The following is a 5,984-nucleotide window of genomic DNA, read 5'->3' as shown; positions in this document are numbered from 1 at the left end:
AGGAGGAGGAGGAGGAGGAGGAGGAGGAGGAGGAGGAAGGCAAGAAGGATGAATCTCGGGTGTCAGATTTAAGAAGTGGAGTGGATTATGAACAAAGAATTTAACCCTAGACTTGAAGGAAAGTGTGACAGGTTAGGTAGGTAATTTTAATTTTCTCTTCGCACCAGAATTTTGTATATAGAGATGTGTAAAGTTGCAGCTGGATTTACATGAAAGGTGCGGCCTGAGGCAGCTGTGTCACCAGTGACGGCTTCTTGGCCCCAGAGAAGATAAATCTCACAGGAAGTTCTTTCTGCACTCTTTCTTTCTTCTAGATTTCAGGAGACGATTCCTCTGGGCTCCTGGAAGTCAGAGGCAGGCTTTGGCTCCTCCCCTGCAGTGTGGCCCAGGAACACCTGGAGATGCTTCCAATGTGCCATTCTCCAAAACCAGGTGCAGGTGAGACTGTGTCTCTGAGCATGCAGGGATGGGTCTCCTGCCTTGTCCCTGCAGATCGTGTGTGCAGATGCACCAAACGAATGCAGGCCAAGCCTCAGCAGCAAGAGTCTCAAGAGGAAAATGATTGTTTTTTCTCTTTTTCTGAAAGAAATTCAGAAGCTGCCCAGTTCCAGCATAGTGATGGAGCCTCCATTCTCCAGGAGGTGGTCTTCCAGCAACATGATCCTCGGGAAAAACAGAGTCACCAATGGGGAAGAACTCTGGGAGCAAAGGAAGTAAATTCTAAGCTTGTTCCACAGAAGAGAGTTAGCAGAGGTAATTAGAGCATCAAAACAGCACTAAATTTGAAAGCTTATAAAAAATTCTGGAAACCTCTACTCCTTCTAAAAGAAGATTTGAAAGTTGCTTTCAAGAGTGTGTGTTTCTCATTTTTAGTAAGAAATCCTGATGAAGAGCAAAATAAAATTAGCTTAGAAGATGAAGTTTGGTGTTGAAGTGAAAATTCCAGAAATATACGCATGTGATCCTGTTCAAGTTGGACAGGCCCAGCTGTTGGCCTCTGGGCAAAGAGGCTGCTCGGCCCAGTGCAAGGGAAAGAATGGCGATGCCTCTGGGAGAGCAGCCCAGCCACTGTGTGTCAGGCAGGACCGTCCTCTCAGGCTCCCTTCTCTCCTGAGTGAACGCTACCTTCTCAGGATGCAGCTGGGATCACAGCTTCTAGGACACTTTCCCTGCTCAGCTCTGCTTCTCTCACCCTCAACCATTCCTCCCCAGGAAAATGTGGGCTCCCAACACTGCTCATACCTTTAGCTCAGCTGTCCAAAAGGCCTGGCTCTTCTTGAGGGAGTATTAATCAATAGTGACTGAGAGTCAAGACTGATAATCAAGATGTAGAACAGTGGGTGTGCCCTGAAGGAATGCGGTAGAAGGAAAAAGGGATTAGATTAGGGCTAAAATTGACCTGAAGGTACAATTACTTTACTCATAAAACCTAGATGGGAGACAGGGCCACTCCTCTTCTCCCTACACCCTCCTAGTCCTCCGATTTCTCTTATTATACCTGTTCCCTCCAGCAGCATTCTCAGATCTCTATCCTATCTTGGTGGTAAGGAATCCACATCCATAACAGCCTGACATCCAAGAGAAGGGAAGGAAGAACCTAGGGATATAGGAATGGAGGTGAGAGGCTTAGGGGAGACCCTGGGAAAGGTGAGAGACGGAAGATTGACAGAGAATTAAAATCTCAAGCCTAGAGGGATGGCTCAGTGGTTATAAGACCCAGGTTCCAATCCCAGCACCCACATGATGGCTAACAACTATTCTTAACTCCAGTTCCAGGGGATCTGATGACCTCTTCTGTCCTCTGTAGGCGCTGTACAATACAGGTGCACTTACACACATGCAGGCATAGCACTCATGCACATAAAATAAAAATAAATAAGTAAATATTCTAAATTTCTAGGCATATTCCATGGAATTTGACTTGGGCTCTTTGTGAATGAAAGACAGTGGGCAGCTGAGTCATGGACAGGCATTCACAGTGCCCCAGACACATAGCAGAGCATTCACACATATACTCAGCACCTTATCTGACTTTTGCCTCAACCCAATGACAGAGAAAATGGGGGTGGGGGAGAACCTATCAAAAGCCATCAATCCCCTAATGTGATGGAGCTTGAGAGATGGCTTAGCAGTTAAAAGCACTTGCTGCTCTTGCAGAGGACCTAAGTTTAATTCCCAGTATCCACATCCAGCAGTTCATAACAGCCTGTAACTCCATCTCCAAGGGGATCTTCTGGCCTCCTCAGGCATCTGCATAAACGTGCACATATAAGCATGCAGACACACACATATACACATAAATAAATCGTTTTTTAAAATCCCCTGATACAGATGGGCATGGCTGCACATGCTTCTAATGCCAGCACATGAGAGGAGGAGGCAAGCAGATCTCTGTGAGATTGAGGGCAGCCTGGTCTACTTAGTGAGTTCCAGGCCAGCTGGGGCTATAGGGAGACCCTGTCTCAAAAAATAAAAATCCCACTTGATGGTAAGACCCTGTTTCAGACACAAGATTTGGAGCAATGGAGCTGGAGCTGACCTGAAAGCCTCCTCCCTGAAAACTAACTGCCAAGGGAAAAAAACCAATCAATGGTCCAACCCAGCTGTAAAGCCTAACAGGCAGCAATGACTGGCCCAGCAAACTGTCTCATCTCGGGGGTAATTAACAATTACCTAATTGGATTTGAAGCCTGCTAAAAGGGAGGGAACTCATGTGTGGCACTGTAAACATAGCCCAATACACATGGCTGGAAAGGTCATAGATCTTAGAGAAAACCATAAGGCTGTCACATCCCTAAACAAATGTAATTTCTTACTGTACACTAAATACGGATCCTTAAATTTATAGACAAGTATGCCACTTACCACTCATCAAAGAAGCTTCTTTTTCAACAGAGACTATTACAGAGTTCCACAACTGGTCACACACAAGTTGAGAGATAGCTGCCCATCTCTGTCTGAGAGATGCCCAACCTTAAGTGACACATCTACAATAGAACCTCTACACCTAAGGCTCACGGAACATAGTGGAACAAGGAATAGAGAGAATATTAATGCATCTCTCAACTGTCATCAATGAAGCTTCTTCATGCAACAGAGGGCGATGAACACAAAGGACCAAAACTGGCCAAAGTGTAGAGAATAAGAGACTACAGACTGTGGGTCACTAGACAGGACTCCTATATTAAGCTTCATCCACCCAGGGCTCAGGGGATGGAAAGACTGTAAGAGCAATAGGAGGAGGTACATGACCATAAGGAAACAGTCTCATAGGCTCCCAGAACCTTGCTCATATGAATTTACAGCAATAATGTCAGCATGCACAAGACCCATGCAAACTCAATCAGACAAAAACCAGCAGAGAACTAGGGAAATGGGCACGAGGTTACACCTTTGGTGAGGAACTATGGGCAACTGATTGCTGCTGGGTGAGGTAGAGATGATCTTCTTTAAGAGAGTGATGCTAGATAGGCTGAGTGGATGAACTCACACTGAGGGTCATCTGGGTACACAGACTTGACTTGTAGACCTTAGCATGTATGAGAGAATGCATGAAGTCCTGTGGGCAGGCTGTGTGGGGGTGCAGATAAGGAAGTGGGGTCTAAATATGATTAAGATGTATTATATGAAATCCACAAAAATTCAACTAAAAATATATTCTAAAAAAAAAAAAAAAAAGCCCTGATGTGACTATCTAATCATTGCAACCTACTAACTGTGGAACTCAGTGTGATACTAGGCATGATTGTCCATGTCTAATTAATAAATTTTTACGTGTTTATTTTATTACTACAATATAATAAAATCTACAAAAAAATATTTCACAAATCATGTTGTTCATGGTGTCTGCTTTACAACATTTTAATCTTCTCTAATAAATTAAAATAGGCAATTATTTTATAACCCTTCATAAGAGCTTGTAGCTCTTCACAGATGAGGTGTGCTAACAAACATAAATATGGAGCTTTGGTGCCAAACTGACCTTATATTCTAAGTAAGGACAACAGTATCATATGAGACAAATTGATATCTTCATAATTTGGTTTCTAAGATTTAATTGTATTTAATGCCTATGCATCACACACACACACACACACACACACACACACACACACACACACGTGGGAGGAGCCAGACTTGATTAGGTACACTGCTACCAGGTGGAGACAGAGTCGCCACAGGCCATGAAACCTAAAAAGGGATGAAAGATCTGTTAAAACTGTAGACTACTGTGGCTCTGGTTTCAAACCCCAGAGGTTTGTAGTTACAAATTCTTCTGTTTCTTGTATAATAGGAACATTTGCTGAAATAGCATGCTGCAAGCAAGCTATGTACAAACATTTAAAAGAGCTTTTTGCAGGGGTTTTATGAATGAGAAGCATTGTAGCATCTTTCTTTTCCCTCTCAATGTTCTTTTTCTCTCAGATACCTGCAGGGGGAAAAAAATCTCTGTATGCTACTGAAGTGTGAAACCCTCAAAACCTCTCAACTGTGTCTGGAAAAAAGTTCCAAAGCCCAGTTTCAGGATAGGTCCTCTCTCCTGAACTTTCTCTCCAACTAAATAAGAAGGAGACAAGAGGGTATGCTGGTTAGTTTTTGCCAATTTGGCACAAACTAGATATACCTGGGAAGGGGGGACCTCAACTGAGGAACTGTCTCCACCAGATTGGCCTGTGGGCATTTCTTGGTTGCTGGCTGAAGTAGGAGGGCCCAGCCCACTGTGGGCAGGGCCATCCCTTGTCAGGTAGTCCTGGGCTATAGAAGAAGGGTAGCTAGGCAAGCCAGGGGAAGCAAGCCAGTCAGCAGCATTCTTCGTTGGTCTCTGCTTGTTTTGACTCCAGGTTCCTGCTTGAATTCCTGCCCTGGTTTGATGATGGACGATAACCTGAAAGCCATATAAACCCTTTCCTCCCCAAGTTGCTTTTGGTCATGGTGTTTATCACAGTAACAGAGAAGCAAACTAGAACAGGGAGCTAAGGATGTTTGACAGTTGGTAAAGTGCTTGCTTAGCATGCACAAAGCCCTAGGTTCCACCCTGGCCCCAAATAAATTGGATGTGGTAGCACATGGCTATAAAGATCAGAAGTTCAAAGTCATCCTTGGTTACAAGGTGAGTTTGAAGTTAGCTGGGACTTACAGGAGACCCTGTTTTGGAATAACATAAAGAGAGATGAAAGGAATTTGGAGGACAGTGGTGGGAAGGCTACCAAGGATAACTGACTGTCTGAGTATGACCAGCACTGGCCCACATCTGGGGAAAGAAAAAAATAGGAGTTATTTCAGACCCTTTGTTCCAAGACTTTCATTTCTCTATTAGGGGAAGAAACACAAGCGCCCTTCCATCTAAAGAGCCCCACAAACCCCAAGTGTAGAAGCTCTCTTGCCATGTCTTTGCTTCCCAGCAGGAAGCAGAAGGTTCAGGAGAGGCACAAATACACATGGACTGGTAAGGCTACGATGAGGAGCAGGTGAACAGTCACACCAAGAGACAGACAGGTCCTTTCAGAAGTATCTGGTTCATCATCCCAACCTTTAGGAGGCTGAAGCTGACCCCTGAGGCCCTCCAGGAGGTTGCCTAGTGATGAGGAAATGGAAAAGAATCAGCTTGCGTTGACAGAGGTGAAACCAGGGAGCAGAGGCAGAGGCTTCTGGAAGGATCTATCAGCCCAGCTGAGGAAACAGCTCACCCCTTGTATCTCCTCAGAAAGGCACAGATAGAATTTGTGATAGGGTACCAAGAGAGAAATAACCGCATGGGTTCACAACCCCTAGAAAAATATCTTTAAGAAAATAACCTAAAAAGTACGCCCCCTCAGGGAGAGGATGCAAATAGTAGCATCATTTTCTGACTTGCTTTCCCAAACTGTCTATATTCATCTCCTTCATTCTTTCATACAGTTGTCTCAGTTGAAATTCAGCTTTTCTTTAGGGTAAGAACAAGTAGTCTTTCTGTAGTCCATGTTGACAGGCACAGTCTCACAAAT

The 5,984-nt window shown here is 44.3% G+C and overlaps 1 protein-coding gene across 1 annotated transcript in view; it reads left to right on the top strand.

Annotated features, from left to right (window-relative positions):
- The window catches only part of Aqp9 (aquaporin 9), a 78,660-nt gene extending 77,760 nt beyond the window's left edge, over positions 1 to 900 (top strand). The window contains exons 7-8 of the transcript XR_003851808.1: positions 315 to 438; positions 587 to 900. The gene's annotated coding sequence lies outside the window, so the exon portion shown is untranslated. The remainder of the gene's footprint in view (positions 1 to 314; positions 439 to 586) is intronic.
- Positions 901 to 5,984: the final 5,084 nt, after the last annotated feature.

The sequence above is a fragment of the Nannospalax galili genome, unplaced genomic scaffold (assembly GCF_000622305.1).
Source record: "Nannospalax galili isolate Female #2095 unplaced genomic scaffold, S.galili_v1.0 scaffold611, whole genome shotgun sequence".
NCBI classification, from domain to species: domain Eukaryota; kingdom Metazoa; phylum Chordata; class Mammalia; order Rodentia; family Spalacidae; genus Nannospalax; species Nannospalax galili.
Note: the sequence above shows the minus strand (reverse complement) of the source record. Positions and strands in the feature narration are given on the sequence as shown.